At 39.6% G+C, this 26,050-nt stretch overlaps 1 long non-coding RNA gene across 1 annotated transcript; it reads right to left on the bottom strand.

Moving 5' to 3' along the window:
• Positions 1-6,803: 6,803 nt before the first annotated feature.
• Positions 6,804-25,427, bottom strand: LOC144284519 (uncharacterized). The gene is made up of 5 exons (XR_013352949.1): positions 25,212-25,427; positions 24,209-24,302; positions 19,724-19,863; positions 9,083-9,231; positions 6,804-8,993 (listed from the first exon to the last, which is right to left on the bottom strand). It is a non-coding gene; the product is annotated as an uncharacterized LOC144284519 (long non-coding RNA).
• Between the last annotated feature and the right edge of the window lie 623 nt (positions 25,428-26,050).

Below are 26,050 nucleotides of genomic sequence, written 5' to 3'. Positions count from 1 at the left end.
ACATGTTGAGTTTCCACTTTTTATCTTATGTTGCTGTTGCTGTACTTCTCTCATTTGCTATCTTTTCCTCACGGTCTGTATTTTCTTCATGTTAATTTCTTGCTCCATTCTGATCATTTCAAAGACTTGTCAGTATCTTTTTCACGTTCTTTATAACTTTAAATTATATGCTGCAACCTCTATTTATTGACTTATCAACTCTGTGCAGGGTCTTTTGACTTCCAACTATGAAAGACAGGAAATAAGCACACCCTCTTATATTTCAACTTCCCCCTCTTCTTTGTCTTCCTGCAGATTTTCTGGTTATGTTATTATCACTTTACATGGTCAAGGTTTATATCAGTTACATCCCCTTCTGTTACCAAAACCCCCATAGCTTTTTTTTAAACTTCCTTATGTATTTAAATGAATTCATTGTTTACCTCCAGATTTTTCATACTGCTGCTTCCCCATCCCTGAATCCTTTATCTAAAATAATTTCATTTAGTTGGCTGCTGGTTTCCATCATGAAGTAATTATTTCCAAAGGGTTTATGAACATTACACTTCTCAGTTACTTGCATGTTTAGGAATGCCTTTCTTTTTTTACTCAAAGGACAAGTTAGTATGGAATACAATGCTTAGGTTTCCTTTGTACTCCTCTGGACATTTATCCATTCCATTTTTAAAATTAAATGACTAAAGTAAACTAGACTCAACTCATATCTTCTCCCTTGCTCCTTCTCCCTGGATTTCTATAGGATTTCTCCTTCCTTTGAAGTTTACTAAATTCATTAGGCTACATCTCTATGTCCATTGTTCTACATTATTTTTCTTCTTTTGAAACAATACACCTTTTAGGACAATGGATCCTTGGATGTTTTATTAAATGTGTATTTTTTTCTCTTATTAAAAAGGATTATTAACATTGAATTTTACTCCATCTCACATACCTGTTTTCATCTTTGGAATCATCTTTATCTTTTGGTTCTTCATTTGTGACCTTCCCAAGCACATTCCCCACATCCCTGACTCGATCTATTCTGTTTACTGCGTCCAGCATGGATGGTTCTCCAATCTGGTAAAATGTTGATGGTAATTTTCAGTTCCTTTCCTAAGTTCTGCTGTCCACTGTTTTTTGTTTTTGTTTTTGTTTTGTTTTTTTGTACTTTATCTTTGATTTTTTTAATTTTTATTTTTTTAAAGATTTTATTTATTTATTCATGAGAGACCCAGAGAGAGAGAGAGAGGCAGAGACACAGGCAGAGGGACAAGCAGGCTCCACGCAGGGAGCCCAATGTGAGACTCGATCCCAGGACTCCAGGATCAGGCCCTGGGCTGAAGGCAGGCGCTAAACTGCTGAGCCACCCGGGCTGCCCCTATATTTGAATTCTTATATACATTTATGTCAGTATTTTCCTTTTTCTTTCTCTCTAGAATAAAAACATACTAGCTCTATAATCCTCAGCAAGCCAATTGCATAAGAAAACAGTTTTCTTGTCCCTGTCATAAAAGACAGTGGTATCTCCCTACCTAACTACAGACTTGTTATGAATATCAAAAAAAAAGATGTCCAAAACACTTGTTAACCTATAAGATACTTTACAAACATAATCTATTATCCATAAATGGCACATCAAACCACACAGTAGTACATTTGTTCATAACCACTACAAAGGTTACTGTTACAACTGCTGTCACTACTAGCCACCATTTACTGAAAACTTAAGTACCATGAGACATATTTATCACAAAGGTCATTTAATCTTACTAATAACACAATGAAACCAGTATTGGGATGTATACAGTGCATGTTTTATAAATGGGATTACTGAGACAGAGACTTGAGCTATTTTACACAAGGTCATAGAATTTGTAAATAACAGAACAGGGATTCAAATGAATGTGTCTGATACTAAGTTCATGTTCTTTCCATTATTCTAAGCACAGATAAAGAGAAGCAAACAAACAAAAATTTAATTTCAAATTCTATATCCATCATAACACCCTCTAGTAATCTCAAATTTCTTAATTGACATTTATCCTTGTACTCTAGGTCTTGTTTTAATAGACTTTATGTTTTATTTATTTATTTTTTAAAGATTTTATTTTTTATTTATTCATGAGAGACACAGAGTGAGAGAGAGAGGCAGAGACACAGGCAGAGGGAGAAGCAGGCCCCATGCAGGGAGCCCGATGTGGGACTCAATTCCGAGTCTCCAGGATCACACCCCGGCCTGCAGGCAGCACTAAACCGCTGTGCCACCAGGGCTGCCCTAGACTTTATGTTTTAAAGCAGTTTTAGGCTTTCAGAGAAATTAAGAGAAAAGTATAGAGATTTCCCATCTATCTACTCCTGCCTCCACTCATGCAGAGTCTGCCACAGTATCCTGCACCAAACTGGTATGTTTGTTGCAATTGATGAATCTACATTGACATCTCATGACCTAAAGTCCATAATTTGCATTAGGGTTCACTCTCAGTGTTGTGTGATGGATTTGTACAAATATATAATGGTCTGTATCCATCATTATAGTATCATATGGGACAGTTTATTCCCAGAATCCTCTGTGTTCTGCTCATTCTCTTCCTTCTTCTCAAACCTCAGGCAACCACTGATCTTTTTACTGCCTCCACAGTTTTACCTTTTCCCAGAATGTCATAGAGATGGGATCATACCATATATACCCTTTATGGATTTCCACTTAATAATATGCATTTAAGTTTCCTCCAGGCCTTTTCATAGCTTGGGACCTCATTCCTTCATGGAACTGAATAATATTTCATTGTCCGGATGTATCAGTTTGTTTATCCAGTCACCTACTGAAGGACATCTTCATTGCTTCTGAATTTTGGCAATTTTATGATTTATACTCTGTGTAGAGTTTTTTGTGTGAACATAAGTTTTCAATTTATTCTGGGTAGATATCAGGAAGCTTGGTTGCTGGATTATATGGTGAGAGTACATTTAGTTTTGTAAGAAACTGAAAAACTGCCTTCCAAAGTGGCTACACCATTTCACATTCCCACCAGCAATAAATTGAGAGTTTCTGTTGCTCCATATCATCACCAGCATATAGTTGATCAGCTTTGGATTTGGGTTATTCTAAATAGGTATATAGTGTGTCTTATAATCTGCAATCCCTAATGACATGTGATGTTCAGTACCTTACCAAATGCTTATTTGCTATCTGTATATCTTCCTTGGTCAGGTGTCCAAATTTTTTTGCCCATTTTTTAAATCAGGTTGTTCATTTTCATATTGTTGAGTTTAAGGAGTCTTTTGGATATTTTGGATACTAATGCTTTATTGGATATGTCTTTTGAAAATATTTTCTCCTAAGTCTGTGACTTGTCATCTCACTCTCTTGACAGTGTAGTTCACAGGGCAGAAGTTTTAGATGTTAATAAATTCAGTCTATCAATTATTTCTTTCATGAATTCTGTGTTTGGTGTCACATCATTACTAAACCCAAGATCATCTAGATTTTTCCTGTGTTATCTTCTAGGAGCTCAAATTTATACTTTATTGTATAAATAAAGCACTGTTGGTGGGAATGTGAAATGGTGCAGCCACTCTGGAAAACTGTGTGGAGGTTCCTCAAAGAGTTAAAAATAGATCTGCCCTACGACCCAGCAATTGCACTGCTGGGGATTTACCACAAAGATACAGATGCAGTGAAACGCCGGGACACCTGCACCCCTATGTTTATAGTAGCAATGTCCACAATAGCAAAACTGTGGAAGGAGCCTCGGTGTCCATCGAAAGATGAATGGATAAAGAAGATGTGGTCTATGTATACAATGGAATATTCCTCAGCCATTAGAAATGACAAATACCCACCATTTGCTTCAATGTGGATGGAACTGGAGGGTATTATGCTGAGTGAAGTAAGTCAATCAGAGAAGGACAAACATTATATGGTCTCATTCATTTGGGGAATATAAAAAATAGTGAAAGGGAATCAAGGGGAAAGGAGAAAAAATGAGTGGGAAATATCAGAAAGAGAGACAGAACATGAGAGACTCCTAACACTGGGAAACAAACTAATGGTGGTGGAAAAGGAAGTGGGTGGAGGGTGAGGATGACTGGGTGACGGGTACTGAGGGGGCACTTGATGGGATGAGCACTCGGTGTTATTCTATAAGTTGGCAAATTGAACACCAATAAAAAATAAATTTAAAAAAAGATTTTTTTCTTTTGTTTGTGGGAGTTGGCATGCTGATTCTAAAATGAATATAGAAATACAAAGGGCAGGCACCTGGGGGGCTCAGTTGGTTAAGCTTCCAACTCTTGATCTCAGCTCAGGTCTTGATCTTGGGTCATGAGTTTGAGCTGGGCATGGAGCCTACTTTAAAAAAAGAAAAGAAATACAAATGACAAGAATAGTTGAGGCAGTTTTAAAGAAGAAAAAAATCGGAGAGCTTTAAGATAATGTGCTATTTGTGCAATAGGAGACACATACATAAATGGAATGGAGAAGAGGTTCCAAAAATATAAGGATTCATAGTTTGATTTTTATTTTTTAAAAAAGGCACTGTAGAGTAGTGGGAACAGTATATCTTCTAAACCAATGACACTTAGCCAGTAGAATAGACTGTTGAGAAATGTTTATATTCTGTGAAGTTTGGATGATAGAAACCAGATGGCATTAACCAGGAAGGCATTATGTGGGTTGTGCCTGTAGCCACTTCATGCAATGAGAGAAAATCACCTGAAAATGTCACCTATTGAGGTTTAGCAATTATTTATTGAAAATGAGGTCAATGTTCTGTTGCAAGATATTTATTTGGGAACATTATGTTGCTCTGGGACCCGCAGACAGAGGTGGATAGTTGGTTTTGGGGAGAGAGACATGCTGTGGGTATTTGTATGGAAGTGATAATAATGCTGGATCATGGACTCCAGGCTGGAGGATGACAGTAAGCACTGATACCTAATGAGAAAATGACCCAAGATTTTCTTTCATGGGTGGTTTGAAGGCTTTAAAAAGGTTTCTGATGCTTCTAAGACTGAAAATGATGTATGAGGCTTAGCTTGACCACAGGGTAGTAAGGATGGACTGGGTGCTTAAAAAAAATCAGTCATCCCCACTACCTTTCTTCATTCCTCTGCATTTTTCTGATTCTTGTTTTCCTCTTTTCCTTTCCCTCTCTCCTATCTTTTTCCCTTACTTTGTATATTCTCGACTTCCTACTTCTCAAGCCTAATTTACTGCTTTTCTGATTCTCTTTCCTTCCTTCTTCTTCCATCTCCTGATTGAACCTTCTGCCTTCGGGCCATCTGCCTGGGGAATCCAGGATCAGCAGACAGTGGTGATTAAAGGGACTAGGGAATAAAGGCTCTCTGCATTCCTTGTCCTTCAACTACTTACATACCTTCTCTTATTTAAAAAACTGTTATTTTTGTAGTTTGTCATTTCTTTTTAAAGAGTAGCTGGCTGAGGCACCTGGGAGGCTCAACTGGTTAAGCGTCTGCCTTTGGCTCAAGGCATGATCCCCGGGGTCCTGTGATCAAGTCCCACTTTGGACTCCCTGCCCAGTGGACAGTCTTCTTCTCCCTCTTCATCTGCCCCTTCCCCCTCGCTCATGCTCTCCCTTGCTCCCTCTCTCTCTCTCAAATAAATAAAACCTTTTTAAAGAAATAAATAGTATCTTGACTATACATTGCATTACCATCTTCAAAGGTTCTCACACCCATTACCTTGTGCCAGTCCCATATTCTCTCACTAGCAAGTTCAAGGCAGCCTGTGCCCTCCTGTCTTGTGCTCAGCAGGGGAAGGAGAGCTCCTTTGGACACTATCCTCTGTAGACCAGCCATTCCCAGGTCTTTCAGAGAGTTAATAATTTGCCCCTCGGCCTTAATTTAAAAGTTTCTAATTCATTAACACTGCAATTTTCAAAATGAGGTTTGGTATGAGGTGCTGAATAACAAAGGCGCTATCAATCTCTTCCCCCTTAGAACCTGGATTCGAGGCTGGGGGTTCAGAGAGCCCAGCTCAAACACAGCTGAGCGGGAATTCGAACTCAGCCTTCAGCATCATCCTGACACTACAGTCTCAAGCAGCCCTTTACAGTTTATGAAACACGTCCATAGGCACCATCTCATCTCATCTGGCAATACCTTTGCTGTAATTATTAAGTGTGGCTGTGGTTTTCCCATCTGGCTTGGAGTAGGCAGGGTTAGCCTAACCCAGGCGGGTCCTCTGGCCATAGGCTGTACATTATGCTACACTAATGATGCAATTAATCCCTACATTAGCTGACACATCATTCCTTAAAGTAAAACTTCCAAGTAGAAACCTCACCAAAAAAAAAAAAAAAAAAAAGTTGAAAAGGCAAAGCTGAGGGCCAGCTTAAAAAGACTACACAAGGAATCTTAATTCATTCCCAGCTTCTGCCTATTATATTGACAAATACACTACTTTAATCTCTCCCTACCAGACCTCGTACACAGTGGTCAAGAGGCCACTTTATTAGAGTTTCTTTTTTTCATCCGTTGGTTGTGAGAAAGGTTATGGGTACAAATACCTCCGAGCCAGTATTAAAAGGACATACTGGCAGGAAAAAAAATTATATAGTCAGTCTTGCTAAATTAGTTTACCTAAAATTGTATGTGTGAGTGATTTTAATCAAAATCTAATTTCCCCTCTTTTTAGAGTAACTGAAATGAGATTTTTCTAATTTACTTTTTGCGGTTCAAGTTTCTCATAATTCTTCTATGGTCGTGACAGCACCGTGAACGCGTCTGCTTCTACAAAGCATTAAAAAAAAATTAGATTTTCAAATTGATGTGCTAAATTAAAAATGTTTAATGTTTCTCATCAAAAGGCACAGGAGTATGCAAGGGGCCTCCAGTACAGTTAAAGGCGCGATATTTTTTTCATCTGTTTCTTTAATTCACAACCCAGGGCAACTGTACTGTGAAAATTAACAAACTCTAAGTAAAGCAATCCTTGTAAGCAGTGTCCTCTACGAAGCTTCTTTTTAATTTCCTTCCATCCCTTGACATGGTGACCTTAAGGATGTCATAATAAAAATGGATGATGGTGCCTTGGGTTTGTTTTCTGTTTATTTGCTCGTTGTTGCGTACAGTGTGGGGGGGGTTGGATTTTTATTTTTTTAATTTTTTAATTTTTTTTGCCTTCTGCCCCAGTTGGAGTTTGCCAGATGTTATTAGGGCTTGTGAGCCTCTGAGTAATTGTAACTCTCAGGCTTGACTAGCTAATTCCAATGATTTAGAAAATCATATTACTTCTGTAAATTGGCTCCAGTTGTTATATTAAAATCCAAGCTCCTGCCCATCGTCGATGTCTGCTGCCTTGCTTGGGGCAAAGCTGGGCATATACCAGGAGCACAAACCCAGACTATAGAAGATGACTCAGTGGGTAAAAAGGCTTGGGAAAGGTTCTAGACATGCAGCCTTTTATTCAACTTTTACACGATTCTCCCACAAGTACAGTTCAGAACCCCATGTTGGTATGAAATTAAAATTCATTTATTTCTGAGATAATGAAGCATAAGACCCAATTCTCAAATACCGCAACCTTCTCTACTTCTACAAACCACAGGTCTACAGGTTTCAACGAGGGACAAGGCGGGTACTCCCACACTGCTCCTCTCGCCACCACTCCTGGCATGGATAGTTAAAGACACTGGATCTCTACAGAGAGGAATGTTTGCCTCAGGCCACACAGTAATTCCCCAACAGATCCAGGCCAAGGACCTAGGCAACCTGGCTGTTCAGCCCCTATGAGGAGAGTCCTTCAGTGCATTTTGGCTCATAGCAAAACAAGCGTGCACAATGCACATTACCATTTGATGCTGAGGGACCACAGCCATATTTCTTGATGAGGAAAAGCAAGAGGACAGAAAGCAGAAACCATGCTTCCTCCAGCCCCTGGATGACTAAAGACTTCAACACATTTTTCTAAAGCCACCAAGACTTTACAACAGCCTTAGAATTTCTCTCCTCTGTCTCCCATGCATACTGCATTAAACTTTATAAATTCCCCACTTTTTTTTTCCCCAGCTCACTTTTCTCCCTTAGATGAAACTAAGCCCTAGCGGGCTCTCTAGATAAGCAAAGCCCTGCTATAGAGAAACTACTCAAGACAGTAACCTTCTAGGTGATAAGGTCTTAATCCATTTACAGAATAAATGTCTCCAAAAATCAGGGCACCAGGGTGGCTCAGGGGTGGAGTGTCTGCCTTTGGCTCACGTGGAGATCCTGGGGTCCTGGGATCAAGCACAGGGAGCCTGCTTCTCCCTCTGCCTACGTCTCTGGCCTCTCTCCATGTGTCTCTCATGAATAAGTAAATAAAAAAGAAAAAAAAATACGGGTCTCCAGAAAGCCCCAACCAGAAAACTTGAACAGTAGGGATTTGAGTTGCTGCTGGCCAGGAGGAGAACTATCACATGTCATCTTGACTTTGAGGTCTAGGGTCACACCACATAGACAGCAGGTTTGGTGCCGCTCCTTTGTCAACAGGCAAAGCAATTGGTCATAAACAAGTGTGTCTACAAGACAACTTGTAGTTGTCTTTCTAACAACTTTGGAAGCAGTGAAGTGTTTTAAGCACTTTAGTAAGTCAGCCCAGACTCTGTTTTCATAGAAGGCAGTGGAGACATCCCAGTTCATGGGTTTTTTTCCTCCCTCGTGTGGTCTGTCAGTTGATGCTGCCAAGATCCTCCGCCCTCCTCAACCTTCTAACAACTCCGTTTAATTTTTGTTTCAAAAAAAAAAAAAAATCCCATTATTCTTTCTCCTTGTTCACTTGTAGGATTTTCAATATATCATTAGGCTATTTTGCAGTTTCTAATATTTTATAAATTATTTGCTTTGTGGATGTTGCAATTGAGCCAACCAATATTGTCTTGAGGTAATTTCTCCCTTCTTATAGTTTAAGGCTAATGAAAAGCATGCCTTTTGCTGTCACCAATGTTGAGAAGGTGATAGTTTCTGTGGAGTGCAGTGGCTATTAAAGACAGGGAACAAAGGAAAAAGCAGGTACCCTAGAAAATAAAAACATAATTATGAAGGGATTAGCCTCCTTTGCTTGGTTGCAGACAAGCTCCTAAGAGCAGAGCTGTGTCTTACTCACCTCTCTTCAGTTCTCTGTAGTTTATTCACGGTAGGTATTCAGTGAATAGCTACCGGCTTAATGAGGACTTCACTTCCTAAGCTGCAGTGCTTTGCCCTGCAGAGGTTGGTGTTTCCTGGATAATACTGATAAGCTCTGGAGTTGAGGTCCTATGGGATAACAACATAGGAAGGAGGCTAAGGTTCTAGTAGGTATTCAGAAACGTGGGACCTGAGGGCTAAGGGTGCGGGAGCAGGAGGGATGGTCAGTAACTCACTGAGTAAAACAGGTGCAACTGCAAAGAAACTCTTAGAATTTTCAACATAAGCCTGCACATCAAGTCAAACCAGACAAGGAAGTGAAACTTCTAAATCAATGGCCTAAACATAAAGATGAGTCTTGCAGAGAATTTAGGATTCCGGGGCTTTCGTGTGATGCTCACATAGGAGAAATATACATCCAGGAAAATCTTGTAAAAACCACCTTGTCATCATTCAAAACAGCATAAATATCACTTATCTTTAAGTTTTGATAAGTGGGGGAAAATGTGAGTTCAGTGTCACCTTTGCCCCAACAAATTTCACTTAGGATCTCATGAAAGCATGAGTCTGGGGGCAAAGGTACTTGCTAAACCACTTAAGAGAATAAAGTGGTTTAAGCACTTTAGTAGCTCACACTGATGTATAAACAATAAAAGTTAATTACATATCATTTTGATACATTCACACAAAGATCTATATTTGGCAAAACATCTTGGCAACATTTTGTTAGCCTAGCATATTTATTGTGCCCATTTGAAAGTAATAAAAATGGCATTTCTGAAAAAGTATCTCATAATTCAAACTACTCACTGCCCCCTGTGTGAGCACAAACCATGGAGCTTTCACTGTAAATCTTGAGAAAATTCTCTGCCTAATAAAGTACTACAGGCTGATGCTTTAGGTTATGGCAGTACAGGGGTTGGGGAGTATTAACTAACCAGTCACAGACTCTTAGACTGTGACAACTAGATTGGGAAACTGACCATTTGCTCTAACCCCCACATAATACTGGTAAAGAAGTTTTGGAAAAAGTTAAGCAGTTTGCCCAAAGTCAATCAAACACTAAGCTGAGGAGTCAGGACTCAAATCCTTGTGCTTCCTATCTCCCAGACAATCCAAATTCAGAAGATGGCAGATCCTACATTTTTTTTTTTAAGATTTTATTTATTTATTAGGGAGAGAGTGAGAGAGAAAGAAAGTGCAATTGCTGGGTCATAGGGCAGATCTATTTTTAACTCTTTGAGGAACCTCCACACATTTTTCCAGAGTGGCTGCACCAGTTCACATTCCCACCAACAGTGCGAGAGGTTTCCCCTTTCTCCACATCCTCTCCAACATTTACCCCAAAGATACAGATGCAGTGAAACACCAGGACACCTGTACCCCAATGTTTATAGCAGCAATGTCCACAATAGCCAAACTGTGGAAGGAGCCTCGGTGTCCATCGAAAGATGAATGGATAAAGAAGATGTGGTCTATGTATACAATGGAATATTACTCAGCTATTAGAAATGACAAATACCCACCATTTGCTTCGATGTGGATGGAACTGGAGGGTATTATGCTGAGTGAAATAAGTCATTCGGAGAAGGACAAACATTATATGGTCTCATTCATTTGGGAAATATAAAAAAATAGTGAAAGGGAATAAAGGGGAAAAGAGAAAAAATGAGTGGGAAATATCTGAAAGGGAGACAGAACATGAGAGACTCCTAACTGGGAAGCGAACAAGGGGTGGTGGAAAGGGAGGTGGGTGGGGGGTGGGGGTGACTAGGTGACGGGCACTGAGGGGGCACTTGACGGGATGAGCACTGGGTGTTATGCTATATGTTGGCAAATTGAACTCCTATTAAAAAAAATATGTAAAAAAAAAAAAGAAAAAAGAAAAAGAAAGAGAGTGCACGAGAGGGAGAAGGGTCAGAAGGAAAGCAGACTCCCCACTGAGCAGGTTCCGTACTGGGCCTCAGAAATCATAACCTGAGCTGAAGGCAGATGCTGAATGGACTGAGCCACCCAGGTGCCCCGATCCTACACTCTGGGCTGTTATCTTTTAGCCTGTAACAAATAATCTCGGAATAACAGAGCAGACTGCTGTGGAACAGAGACTCCCACTGACTGTTGTATTCTAACTGCACAGTAATCTCGTCTTCCCCTGTTCCATTCTTCCAGAGAACAGTGAGACATACGGTATTCCTCCTTTTCTGAAGGATAGACTGAGCTTCTGTACCCTCCATGAGCCTGTTTTGTGGATGGGGCCAATCTACAGAGGAAAACTTCCTTCCTTGCTTGATAGTTACATGGGGAGATAATGTATTTTTTCCAACTTAGCCCCAAAGCAATCAGTTGACAAGTCCAGAGTAGACCCCTGCGGTAAAGTGAAATATAAAGACTCTCTGGGTGGCAGGTGTTTCCCTTTTAATGACAGCTTAACTGGTGAAGTGTTGAGGCTGGCAAGGCCGTTTCTCCCTGCTGTCTGCATTGGGCTGGGAGCCAGCACAAACCTGCCTCGGTGACATTTCAGGTCAGACCACTATGTCAGGAATCTCCCTCACAGCGCACAGAGCGAGGGAGGGCTGTACCCTGCACACTTGTAGCCAGAGTCTGAAAAGGAGAAATCCAAGGGAAGGGGGACACTCTTGGGGCTGTGATCCATGCTGAAGACTTAAAGGTGGCAGACTAGAACAAAGGGTGGGCTTTGCCTGAAAGTTGTGGCCCATTTACAAATATGCGGTTAAAGAAGAATGATATTTTCCAGTAGGTGATGGGATGAGTGGAGAACAAATGGAATTACATGTAAGGCTGCAGTGATTCTTCCTCCTGTTATTCCTTCATTCAATAGATTTATTCGGCTCCTGTGAGTGGCAAGTGCCTGCTGGAAAGCTAATATGTTTTAACTTCTACCTTCAGTCAATTTATAATCTGGCAGAGTAGAAAAGACATATATGAATAACCTTAAAGCACAGCAAAATACGACCTAAAAACAAGACTTTTCTAGTTTATAGGCAGCAGGTAATATGTTCCTGATTGGGGGGTAAGAGGAATCTCTTAAAAGAAAACATGCATTTGCTTAAGGAGCAAAATTTCTATAGGAGAAATAAAAGAACTTTCTAAGTTTAGCAAACTGGGTAAACCAAAGATTAGCACATGTTATGGAATACCGAGAGAGAGAGAGAGAGATCGCATTTTAATGGGAACAGGGCTCTGTGGAGGGGAAACATAAAAGGTAAGCCTGAAAATATAGGCTTGGCCAAGATGGTGATGTTCTAATATATCTGAATGAGAAGTGTTTGCTTTCACTGGGGGATAAAGTTTTGATCAAAAGGGTGATGGCAATATCTGCATTTCCACCCAAGGAAAGCAGAGGAGAAAGGACAGAAGAAGACAAGATGTAAGGGGATGGTGATGGAAAAGGAGAGGAGGGCAAAATGAGGTTGAGTCACATTGGATTCATGATGAAAAAGAAGAAAAAGGAGGAAGTGCAGGTGTCTGAAAGGATGAGAATATGTAGGGCTCTCTTGAGGTAACAGGAAGATGCATAGGGCACAGATGAGTGGCATCTCAGAACAAGGCAAGCTCAAGCATTGAAGGATGCTTCAAAGCATTTAAGTCCAAAGGAAACAGCAACCAAAGACAGAAAAGGCACAGAACCAAGGAAAGCTCTAGAGTGGCAACATGGCCACGAAATAAAGTAGTTGGGACTCAGAATGGTAAACTGAAGGGCCAAGAGAAGACCTTAAGAAAATAGAAAGGGAAGAGAAGGATCTGCTGCTTATGAGCCTATTGCTCCAACTATGATATAACAGACCCTGAGGAAGGTGTCTGATGACATGTCAATAATTGGTTGAACATGACAAGGAGAGGGGGGAAAGGAGAATAAATTTCATGAGCTCAGTTCATCAGCTCTTTTTGTATCCATGAGAGACAAGATGAAAGCTGAAATCAGCGAACAGCAGGGGTATTCAAAACTAAGCAGCCAAAGGCAAGAAAGAGTTGGTTTGTAAGGCATTCTTGCAATGTGTCAACTCATTGGGTATAGAAGAAAATGAGAAGAGACTACATTCTGGAATGGCTGAGACGCTGCCTGTTGCATTGATTTCAAATATAAGCAGATCAAAAATAAGAGCCAGTTTGTAAGAGGAAAGTGACAAATTTGGCCTGAGTCATATTGGGTTTGGGAGGCTAGCAAAATGTTCAGATGGTGACGTCTAGCCAATTAAAATTCATGGATTGAATTTAGCCCAGGAGAGAAAATGTGTTGTATAAAAAACTTAGGCTTAAAAAGTGTTCCCACATTGGTTATAGTTGATGGGGGTTGTGGAGAGACAAATGAAAATGAGTAATCACCCAAATTCAAATACATGTTCTAAGTTAGTACAGGGGAACCACAGTGAGGTGACCCAAATTTCTGAGAAACAAGCCTCCCTCAGAAGATTATATCATATATTGACAAACAAAAAATAAATGCAAGAAGAGAGATGCCTGGGTGGCTCAGTGTTTGAGTGTCTGCCTTTGGCTGAGGGCATGATCCTGAGGTCCTGGGATCAAGTCCCACATTGGGCTTCCTGCATGGAGCCTGCTTCTCCCTCTGCCTGTCTCTGTGTGTGTCTCTCTCTCTGTGTCTCTCAAGAATAAATAAATAAAATCTTTAAAAATAAATATATAAGTCCAAGAAGAGATATTTTGAAATCTGAAAAGGATAGAGTGATTCCTAAAATGAACGACATCCTCTACCTCTAGAATAATCTTGAAACATAAAAGATGATAAACAGATGTTAGGCTCTTAAAGAGGAATAAGAATTAATTTGATTAGATTGAAGATCCATGTCTAAGGAAAGAATATATCAGTAAGAAATTAGATTGATCAGAGGTAGAATAATGAAAGGGCAGATGTTGAACGTGCCCATCTAGAGCACCTGATCCTTCTCTGTGGACCCTGGGCAGGCTGATGCCTACTGCGGAAATGAACATTCGAGGCTATTTCAGACATGAACTGCCAGGACTTCGCTTTATGGTTGAGTGTTTAAAGGCTTCAGGCTATTAAAAGCAGAGAACTCTCCTACTTACTTATGTTTTGAGGCACACCTGGAAACCTGATTATAATTTGGCTCCCATGCAGCTTTTCTACAGGGAGAAAATACCTGTCAAACAGAAATGAATATTTGTTCCCTTTGGTCATTCTGTTTCTCACCGTAAATTAATAAATTGCCATTGTGTTTAACATATCCATGTCTTATGACCTTTGTATCCTGAGTCTTCCAGCATGGCTAAATACAATCACTTCTGGGACATCAAATAGATTAAGTTTCAGGTTTTGCAGAGCTGAGGGCAGGACACTGGACCACTGGGAATCCAGCAAGTTCACGGCATTCTGAAAGACCTCTCAAGAGCCAGCCTACTGACATTGTTTAATTAGCTGATGGGATGTCCTATGCTGAACCACACTACATTTTTGGAAAGTTAAATTGAGGTTCGGTAAATTTTAGCCAACTTCCTAAGACCAGAAATAGATGAACTTTCAAACTGGCAGTAGAAGTATTTCAAGCCTTTCTGTCCTGTACTGATTGAAAGAAAATCATAGCATAGTATATTATGAGATTGTGTTCTGCATTAGATACCTGAGCTCCAACCCACCTCAGCCACTTACTGGCTGTGCAACCTTGGGACAGTAACTTGATGTCCCTTGTGGTTTCTTCATCAGTAAAACTGAGGAGATATTTATTTATTATTAAATAATAATCAAATTTTTATTACTGTTATTTATCATGAGGTATAGACAAATACTAGCATTTATCTCGGGGTTAAATGAGTTAGTATTTATAAACATTTCAAATAGCAGCTGCTAAAATTTTAAATTTTCAATAGCAAGCAATTGACAATAGCTGGCAAGGAGGTAGAGTAACTGGAATTCTCATACATGACTGATAGGAATGGAAAATGGTACAGCCATTTCAGAAGACACGTTGGCTTCTTCTTATAAAGTGAATATAAACCGGGGCACCAGGATAGCTCAGTTGGTTGAGCATCAGACTCTTGATTTCGGCTCAGGTCATGATCTTGGGGTCCTGGATTTGAGCCCCACATTGGGCTCTGTGCTCAGCAGAGAGTCTGCCTGAGATTCTCTTTCTCCCTCACTTTCTGCCCCTCCCCCAACTCAGGCTCTCACTCTCTTGCATGCTCTCTCTCAAATAAATAAATAAATAAATAAATAAATAAATAAATAAATATTTTTTAAGTTAATATAAACCATATAACCCAGCAATCTCACTGCTAGATATTTACACAAGAGAAAGGAAATCTTCTGTCTACATAGTAATCTATATGCAAATATTTATAGCTGCCTTATTCATAATTGCCAAAAACCAAAACAACTCAAATATTCTTCAGGTGCTGATGGATAAACACAGTATAGAGTATAGTACATCCATACAATTGAATGCTACAATGAAAAACAATGAAAAATGAAATGAAAAAGGATTGATCCCAAATACATTATGCTAAGTAAAGAAAAGCCATACTAAAGGTTACATAGTATATGATCGCAATTATATAACATTGTAGAAAAGGCAAAAACTATAGGACAGAAAACAGATCAGTGGCTTCCAGGACATAGAGGTTGAGGGTGTAGAGATTTACTAAAAAGGAGCACAAGGAAATTTGCAGTGATCAGAGGGTAATGAAACTCTTCTGTGTCTTGGTGACAGTTTGTACTACTATATGTATCTAACAAAACTCATAGACCTGTACTCCAACAATAGCACATTTTAGCTCAATTAAAATATATATAAAAGAAAGGGAAACAGATAGGGAGATAGTCAGGGAGACAGAAAATTGTGTCTGGCATATAGTAACATAGTAAGTGCTATAGAAATGTGTATTGAATAGAAATTAAATTTCTTACTTTGATGTGTTTCATATAATAATATGACTCTACTCTCTAAAAAAAGAGTGGTAGAATTGTTATTTCCTAAGTTCTTACAAGGATGATATCTGGGGCAGATCATTAAATAAATCATTTGTGATCTGTATGAGAAAAAAATAGGATATACAGATAAGTAAAAGGAAAAACAATCACCTATAATTCCACCATCTAAACATAACCATAGTTGAAAACTAACTTATAGCCTCCCAGACTTTTTGCTATAGATGAAAACAATCAATTTTTAAAATTAGAAAATGGTTTCATACCATACATTTTGTTTGAAAACTGCTTTTCCACTTTGCAATATATTCTGAAGAAATATGGATCTGCATTATCAGTTTTAATGATTGCTAATTTATACTACCACATGTCTCTTGCTGAACATTAAACTTGACTCCAATTTTTGGTAATGTAAACCGAATCATGTGGAATATTCTTGATATACTCAATGCATCTTTATTGACACAACATTATTTCTTCATGGTAAATTCTTAGAATGGGAATTGAAATACCAAAAAATGTACATTATACAACTTTTCATTCATATTACCAAATTGCTCTCCAGAAGATTATATAATTTGCTTATAGCAAATTTGGAATGGGACTTGGAGCTATGTTTCAGTGGTCCTTTTCTAACAGATCTTTTTTCTTAACTACTTTATAGATTTTAAATGTTCATTTTTTCAAATGAAAATATTTTTAAGTCCACCTTAAGCACTATGAAAATGTGCTGAATTTTTGTTGGGTATCAAGTGATGTAAAACATTACCAGGAAGGCAAATCAACTGAGCATCTAAAATTATTCTGAGATTACTTGAAAGTATCACCTACTCTACTGCTGGCTACCTTTACTGGGTAGAACTGACTTCATTTTGTAGGTAGGGACACTCCCAGAAAAATGGTAGCATTCCACTATGATTATCTCTAGGACAATCAATCATGACATTTTCCAACTTTACTGTTTAGCATACTTATAAATGGTCTTGAGTTATACTCATCACAGTGACCTTTTGGGCAGCGCCCTAAATCAATGACCAACTACTTCCCTCTAAGGTAGACAAATGGATATTGTCTACACTTCCTTGGTCTATTTAATCAAATGTTTTAGAAGTCAGTGAAAAAGCATCCCCCTGAAGCTGGAAACAAACAGAAATCCGAACTTCATTCTGCACAAAAGATCTATTCCTAAACTTGCAAAACATAGGTTTCCTCCCCCTACTCAGTTCCTCATTAAATCCTAATACGGTTTTGCAAGTCACGTCTAGACTTAGTTCAAGTCTTGGTCAAGGGAAGAGAAAGCCAGTTGAATTTCAACAACCCTGAAGATCAGAAACAGTTAAATGAAAGTGACTATAAACTTACCTCAGACAGAAAACTAGGTCCTTTCAGGGAATTGACCTGTACAACTGCTAACCTGTAGCTTTCTAAAAATATGTTACCTTTAAGATCTTGAATTACTTTCTTAAAGACTGAACTTTCCAGATAACCAGATTCTAATTCATGCCACCTTAAGATAATTCAGAAGATGTACTTATGAATTACTCCACTGAGATGGAAATAGTAACCTGATACGAACACTTGCGCAATATTCACAATTATATAACACAATTAGGATTGCATTTCACTTAGTGTATATTAACATCCAACTATCTGCCAGGCATCGTGTTAGGTGCTGGGGAAACCGCCTGCTCCTGCAGCAACTCTCCACAGCTCTCGAAGCGGGAGACAAAGTTCCTTCGTGCCCCAGGGAGCCTCCTGCTTGCCTGTGATACAACAGTGACTGAACTGAAAGCAGATCCAGTGCCTCTCTTCCCAGGCTGTCACTCTGCCCCATAATGCCCTGATTATTGGAACATTTTAACTCCACCTGTTCTGGGAAACTGACTTGCGCTAAGATACTTTGGCTGTTTCAAAAGTGATAGGACAGTGTGATGGAAACCATTAATGCTAAACATCTCTCAAATAACTAGAAGCAATGCTTTCTACTATCTGCATCAGGCCTCTCCTGAGAGGAGGGGAGGCTAGATGGCAGTTGAGGGGCCAGTCACTTGTGAGGGTCCCTAGAAATATCACACTGGAACCCCCTTCTTTGGACCTTGGAAAACTGCCAGGCCTTACGTATGTGCCTCTCCCTCCAGTTCTATGGCAGGAACAGTACCTTAGCCGGCCTCCCGCTCTACCTTCACCCACGGTGAGCAATGTCCTTGGGACTGACCCAAGCAGTGGCTGGGGGTGTGGGGAAAGGAAAAAGAGAACCAAGTCTGAGGAAAAACATAACCATTGCTTCCTAATTATCTTTTTCGGTAGTTCTAGATTATCACAGCTTTCTATTTGCTTTTCATTACAGTATTTCTCCCCAGGATATTTATTCATGGCGTCCAACTCTTGATTTCGGACCAGGACATGATCTCAGGGTGGTGAGATCAAGCCGCACATTTGGCTCCATACTGAGTGTGGAGTCTACTTGAGATTCTCAGTCTCACTCTCCCTCAGCCCCTCCAGCCCTGCACTCACTCATGCTCATGCTCTCTCTCTTTATCTAAATAAATAAATAAATAAATAAATAAATAAATAAATAAGACTTGTGATGTCCTAGAGCTAAGTGGTGTCTTAATGTCTTAAGGGGTGTCTAAATCCCTCATTTTACAGAGGTATTCCCTGGCCTGCCCCAACTCACATAGCTAGGTACTGAGAGAAATGGGCAGCTCTTGACCTCCTGAACCCCCATCCAGATCTTCCAATAGTACCCAGACCTTTTTTTCCCACTGTTCCCACTTTCAAATCACTTGTAAAGTGATATCACTTATAAAGCCTTAAGGGAACTATACTCCTTCAAAGAGTGCAACCTATGTCTAACAATATAATCATAGCTCTGTTAACATTACTCAGAGGTCAACTTCAAATTCCCACACTGAATCTTCAGTGCCAGTCAAAAAGCAAATTGTTAATAGTCATCAATATGATAACAAGAAAATACTTACACGGCAAAATGGATCACTTGTAAACTAAAAATATTTACTCCATAGATTAGCACTCTTGGGGTCCAGTAATTTATATAACCTAAAAATGCCTAAACTTTAAAAAACAAAAGGAAATACTTTGAGGTGCATGCATTCTAGTTTTAATTGTATTGTGACATTTAATACAAATCTTGGAATAATCTATAAAGATGTGTAAATTCTAGCATCTGCTTGAGGGATTCATAAGCCAATAGAGAAGACGTGTACAAAAAGTAGAGAAAATAAGTCTAGGATTTTCAAGAAGGAAGAGGGGTCTCTTTACTGGGGTGATAAGAAAATGCTTCCTGGTAGAGGTAGCATTTATGCCAGGTCTTAAAGAATAAGATTTGGGCAGGAGACACGCTGATGGATGGGTCGTTTCAGATAAAAGGAAGAACCTGGTAACAGGAAATTACAGGGTTTGCTTAGCTAAAAATGAGTATTCAAGGTGACTGAGTTGTAGGATACACAAAGTACACAGTGGGAGAAAAAGAGTCCAGTTGACATTACAACACTTTGTGGAGGACATTAAAGGTCAGATTTCCGGGTTCTTTTGCTTTTTCTTAATTAGGTAGGTATTTCAGACTTCAGGGAGGTTAGGAGACACTTAGAGTACCATTTTGTTCCATTTACAAAGTCTTGCCCCAATAGAGTCTGCATCCTGTGTGGAGTTGCATTGCTTTATCAATTAGCTAACAATTACCTCATTTATGTGAGGGTGGACAGAAATTAGAGAGTCTTCATTTTATTTTGGTGTAGTTCAAAGTCAATCTGAACTCTTCTGTGGCTTCCTATTATAAGTGTCCAGATGCTTAGTTAACGGGAAGGTTTGGCCATCCTTATCTGAAAGAAAGACTTTGAGAGTTAATAGATTAGGTTTCAGCATTTAACTGAGCTTCATCTTTATAACCTTTCAAAAACTGTTGTAATTTTCACTTTCAGCACTTTAAATAATTGACGATAAATTGTTCCAAATCCGGGCTATATGGAACCTCAGCCTAGAGCTTCAGAAAAAACGCAACCTTCAACTCTATGCCTGAGGTCTCCTTTGACCCTAACATAGGGACAGACTTTTCCAAACACTTTTCTGGATCCTGTCCTGGTTGGGATTTATCTGTTCTCCAGGGAGCTGACAGGGAGTAATGCTTTGTGTGGGAGGTAGAGGACTGGTAAATCCATCTGTGTCTTATCACTGTTTTCTTTTGCCACACTGATGAGAGCCCTGAAATGACTCAGTTATTGACACATGCATTATTATCTCCCGACGAACCATGGGAAACTCACCCACATCCGTTCTTCCAGATTCAGTCTTGCATCAGTCTCAGCTCTACTTGGACATGTCCATGAACTTCTCAGTCCTTCCTTAGATTTGGTCCTAGACTGCAAGCCCCTTTGCTGGGCAGGAGATGGTATTAGGTTTTCCCCTATTTTATGGCAATTCTATTCATTCCTCTTCCTCCTACATCAGTTTTTCATACCTTTCCGGCACACTGTACGCCAATGGAACTGAAACATCTAGGGGAAAAAAACTCGCTGTAGAGAACGAAGCAAATTATAGGCTACTTATGTGCCAGAGAAGCCTTTGGCCAACTCAATTCAGCTAGAATAAAGCTGTCCAGGCAATATCTTCAAAGGAAGAACACCACTTTCTACTATGTTCTAATTGATGTCAATCAAAGTTGATTTGTCTGCATAGATATCTACTTTCATCTGCTTAGTTGCATACGATTTAATTTATAATGGATGTTACAGAACAGGAGATAGAATGCTTAACTCCTACTCTACCAATTGCATTGCAAAATATCTTTAGGCAATTAATTAATTAAGGCAATGCAAAATACTGAGCAGGTTACATATTAAATCTGAGATGATTTCTGTATCCTATACTAGATTGAAGATCATATATTGTTTGCTCCCTATGCTAGAATAATCCAGCCAGTTATTTTCAACTCCATGGTGCAAAGTAATACCAGTTCTCTTTATGGGTGTGTGATGTGAACTATTTACAAAATTACCCTGCAATTACTATGTGGAGTTAAGGTAATTACATAGCAATTGTCCTATAATTATTGGATTTTGTATCTGATTTATAAAATGCAGTATGAATTACATGGTAATTAATACTGGGTCTTCCTGGTGTAATTTAGTTATTATTCATTAGTTCATTAGTAAATCCTATATCCACAGAGATCTGTGTGTTTCAACAATAGCAATCAGTATTTAAGCCTCTAAGACTTGGGAATCTGACTCATGCATTAAATAACCCGAAAAACTGGTGTAAAGCTGTATATGGTTCAGCAAAATTAACCAAAGTGTTTCGACATGATCCTAATACAAATTACAATATTTAGGAAATATACAATCACCCCCACCCTCACCCCTCACACATATATTTATACTTTATGTTTATTTATTTCTGTGAACTACCACCAGTTTCACATCTGTTCCTACCAAGCTGATGAATGTGGGGTAAGGCTTACTACAGAGCCAGTGAACAAAAAAAACATCCTATCAAACACCACTCAAATGTTTTCATAGAGTTGTCTTCAACCTTGATCAGATGTTGTAATCACCTAGGGAGCTTTAAAGCACTGATGTTTGGATCCACCTCTAGAGATCTGGTTTAAATGACTGGAGAAGAGCTAGGGCATTAGAAATTTTAAGAGCTCCCCAAGTAACTACATTGTATACCCTAGATTATTTTTATTTGCAGCCCAGATTGAGTGCCATTAGCTTTGAAATATCACTAGAGACAAGACCAAAAGATTGCTGAATATTTGCAATTTCCAAAACTCTGAAGTGAATTTTTGCTGTATAGCTTACATTTTTGGACAAGAGAGTCAAAGAATGTTAATCATATCACTGCTGGTAATAAAACGAATGTGGCTTGCCTACCTTGCTAAATGTGTTCTATCACATATTAATTTAATTACTCATTTTTAAAAATTTTTAAGAATTTATTTATCTATTTATTTATTCATTTATTTGACGAGAGAGAGAGAGAGAGCACAAGTAGGGGGAGCAGCAGGCAGAGGGAGAGGGAGAAGCAGGCTTCATACTGAGCAGAGAGTCCAATGAGGGACTCAATCCCAGGACCCTGAGATCATGACCTAAGCTGAAGGCAGAAGCTTAACCAACTGAGCCACCCAGGTGCCCCTAAAATTTTTTTACCAAAGCATGCATGTGCATACTTTAAAAAGTCAAGGAGTATGGGAATCAATAGTTTCATATCTTACTTTTGCCCCACGCCAGCACCCTAATCCCCAGAGACAATCAATGCTGTATCTAAATAATACACTTGCTCTGCTATATCTTGATTTGACAATTTGATACCTTATCATTTGATGTCTATCAAATGATAGACACAGTTCATTTCCCCTACTACAGACACACACACACACACACACACACACACCACCCTCTACCAACTTCCCAAAACACTTAAGCCACAATGTTAGTTAAATCAATTGTTAGTGCTTATATAATTATGATGGTAAATAGCCTTGACATCTGGAATTTGTACTATGAAACTGTAATTGTCTCACAGAGAGGTCTATTTGCTCAAAATCCCATGTGCCTATCAGTAATTCCTCCCCCAAAATATCCAACAGAACTCTAAAACATTCTTAATAACAAAAAGGTAATGACAACTGAGTGAGCACTCATGTACCAGAAGCTATTTTTAAGCACCCCACATGTATTAATTTAAACCTTCTCTCAACACTATGTGGTAGAACTATTATTACTTCCATTCTGCAAGAAAAGAAAACTGAGTTAAGGGATTGGCTGCATGGTAAGTGATGAAAAGAAACTGAAACCCATATCCTCTGGCTTCTTAAGGAGGTCTCAACCCTCACACAGTGCAGGTCAATGAACGATCAGCCATCAAGCTTTGCTTTCCCCTCTGGCTCTGCTTCAATCTGGAACAACTGCCCTTCGGAACCCTGCATGGTTGCAACCCTGACACCCTCTCTTCCTCTCTCCTATTGGCCTCTGCTTCCTGGACCCCACTACAGACTGTTTCTTATGCTGGACCCTCACTGAGTAGAACCCATTCTCTAGTAAATTCATGATCAAAGGGAAAGGAAGGTAAAAATTTTGAGGCATGAGTATCTAAATGTCTTTATTTTGCCTGCGTATTTTGTTAATAATCTGGCCGGTGTGCTGGTTTCTTCTTGTTGCTGTAACAAATAACCACAAACTCAATGGCTCAAAACACAAACGTAGTCTCTTTCCATTCCAGAGATTGGAGGTCTGAAATAGATGCACAGGGCTGCTTTCCTTGTTCAGGGAACAATCCATTTCCCCATTCATTGCAGCTTCCAGAAAACATCTACATCCTTTGGCTTGTGGCTCCCTCCCTCTATCTTCAGAGCCAGCCCCATCAAACCTCTTCTCCCTGTGCCTCTGTTCCATCCTCCCATGCTGTTCTGGAGAAGCTGATTCCTGATTTGGTTGTGCATGTGACTTGGGAAACACTCAGGATCTCTTTCTGACTTTGCAATATACAGTGAATGTCATGGTGCAAGAATTTTCCAGTAATTATACTGAGTACTCCATCGGTACCTCGTCTATGAAAAAAAATCATGCTTTTCAGTTCTGAGAAATTTTATAGAAATATTATTGCCTTGCTATACCCTCCACATTTTCCTTAATTCTGAATTTTAAATCAGGGCTCTTACATGAACCCCCAGTCCATTATCATTCTGTCATTTCATATACTCTGGATGATTACTTCAACTTTATCTTCTAACTCAATGATTTGTTTGTTTCTGTTATTATATTTTTACATTCTGAGAGTTCTGACTCGCTCACTTATGTTGTCTTACTGGTTGGTTCATTGTTATTGTTGCTTTTGTTAAAACCATCCTAATTTTGTCTTATGGATATAATATCTGGTTGTGTGTATCTGAGAGTATAGATCACAGCTATATCTGTTGTTTTGTGTGTTTTATTTTCAACATTTTCATTTGCTCCCCGCCTTGTTTCTTTATTCTCAAATCTCCTGTTATTCACTCCGGTGGGTTTCGGTCACTGTTTTCCGTGTTTGGGGCTTTTCTCAATTGTGCGGTGATCCTTGGCTTACTGGAACATTTAGGACCAAGGCACTGAGGAGCTCCACAAGACTTCTGTGTGGGAGGATGGGGTGTCAGTAAGTAAGCTGCACTCTAATATGTCAGGGCCCGACCTTTTCACAGGAGGGCATCCAGATGTCAGTGTCTGTAGATCTTTTGTCTAGGATCAGCCAACTTCTGCAGAGAAGAATGCTCCAATCTTCTGCCCTGCCAAGACAATGACCATCTGTAACTGGCTGCAAGGGTTCTTGGAACCATGAGGTCTGGGAGATGAACACAGGCAGTCTGACATTTTAGAGTATGGACTTTCACTTCATGCCCCCTGTTATCTTTAAGGCAAACCTCTCCAGCTCATTTCCATATGCCAATTGTCCCCAAATCCATATTCTCAGGGATTCAGTTCCTCTAGAAAAATCTATCTTAGGCAAGAGTTTAAAAGGCATTGTAGGGATCCTGCTGCCCCTAGCACAGACTTTCACTCATACCTCCTGTCTTTATCCTTCATCTCTGCCTTTAGGTCCCTGGTGCCTTGGTTTCCTGAGGCTCTCCGTGTGGTCCTGCAGCAGGACCTCACTTGTTCACCACTTTGTCAACTCTTAATTTCAAAATATTCTGTTCTCTTCAGATTTCTACACTTCCACCGATACAAATGGAAAGTGTCCCATCTTTCAAAAATATTGTTTGATTCCTTTTGTTATCTTTCACATGATTTTTACCCAGATGGGTTCAAAGCCATTTTTTCCCCTAAAAGTGGAATTTCCCAAGATATAAACAGATGTTCAATTTTCTGTGTTTAATAGAAAGACTCCAACCTTTCAGCCCAGGTTTTGGCAGGGAACAGAAGACAAACTGGAGCTGGACAACTGAGGACAGTTGAATGAAGTGTCTGGACATTTCCAATGATGGCATGAAGCCATTAATTACCCCCAAAGAATAATAAATAGACAGAGAAGTTACCAGAATCCAAAAGAGAGCTATGTGGATAGAGTTATTAGATGGGAGATGTGACTTCTGCTAGATCATCTAAAGGGCCACAATTCTCTGCTTCTTCCCATAACCATGCCATTTGTGGTGTTGTAGTTCTTTTTACTAAAAGCCAGAGTCACCTCCCCCTACCTCTTGAAAGCAGGCCAATCTCATGTGACATTAGCCAATGGAATGCAGCAGCAGTGAGGGCCAGACAACTCCAAGGAAAGATGGACACTTGATGGCTTTCAGCTTGCTCTCTTGAAACCCTGCCCAGCTGCCATGAGAATAACCTTGAGCTAGCTTGCTGGATGATAAGTTACAAATGTCCCTTTCTCCCCTGTGGTTCCAACTGACAGCCAGCCAACTGCCAAATTCTGAAGTGAAAGAGTCCCAGGGCAGCCAGTACCCAGCCAACCAACAATGTGAATGCAGATTCAAAAAATGACCTGGCCACGCCAGGCCCAGGCCAGAATTAGCCAACTGAGCCCAATGTAATTTTCAACCCCACAGAATCATGAACCAAATAAATGGTTGTTTAAGTCACTAAATTGGGCAAAATTTTTAAATGCATCAATAGCTGACTGATGCCAGCTTTTAATCAAGGGGAACAGCCAACATGTAGTGACAAGATAGGAAGAAGTCATAAAAAGAAGTGCCCTGACCCTAGGCTTCCTGTCCTTCCAATGACCTGTGGACGGCGGCTGTTCATCTAACTGCAGAGTGAGAGAACACGTCCATGCATCTCATGTGGGTCAGGCTCCCGGCGCAGAGAGCAGGATGGATGCTGAAGTCGCAGCACACACCTGGAGGAACCAAAGAGAAGACATTCACCATACCTGCTCATCTATGTTTCAATTCACAGAATGTTTGGAGATGTTTGCCGAACGTTTGCAGTTACACTGGCGACTCCAAAGAGATTCCTAAAACAAGATCTGGAAACAAAAACTTTTGAGCTAAGAGTGGTAGGAAATGGATAGGAAAGACTG

Source organism: Canis aureus, chromosome 15 (genome assembly GCF_053574225.1).
Source record: "Canis aureus isolate CA01 chromosome 15, VMU_Caureus_v.1.0, whole genome shotgun sequence".
Classification (NCBI taxonomy): domain Eukaryota; kingdom Metazoa; phylum Chordata; class Mammalia; order Carnivora; family Canidae; genus Canis; species Canis aureus.
Note: the sequence above shows the minus strand (reverse complement) of the source record. Positions and strands in the feature narration are given on the sequence as shown.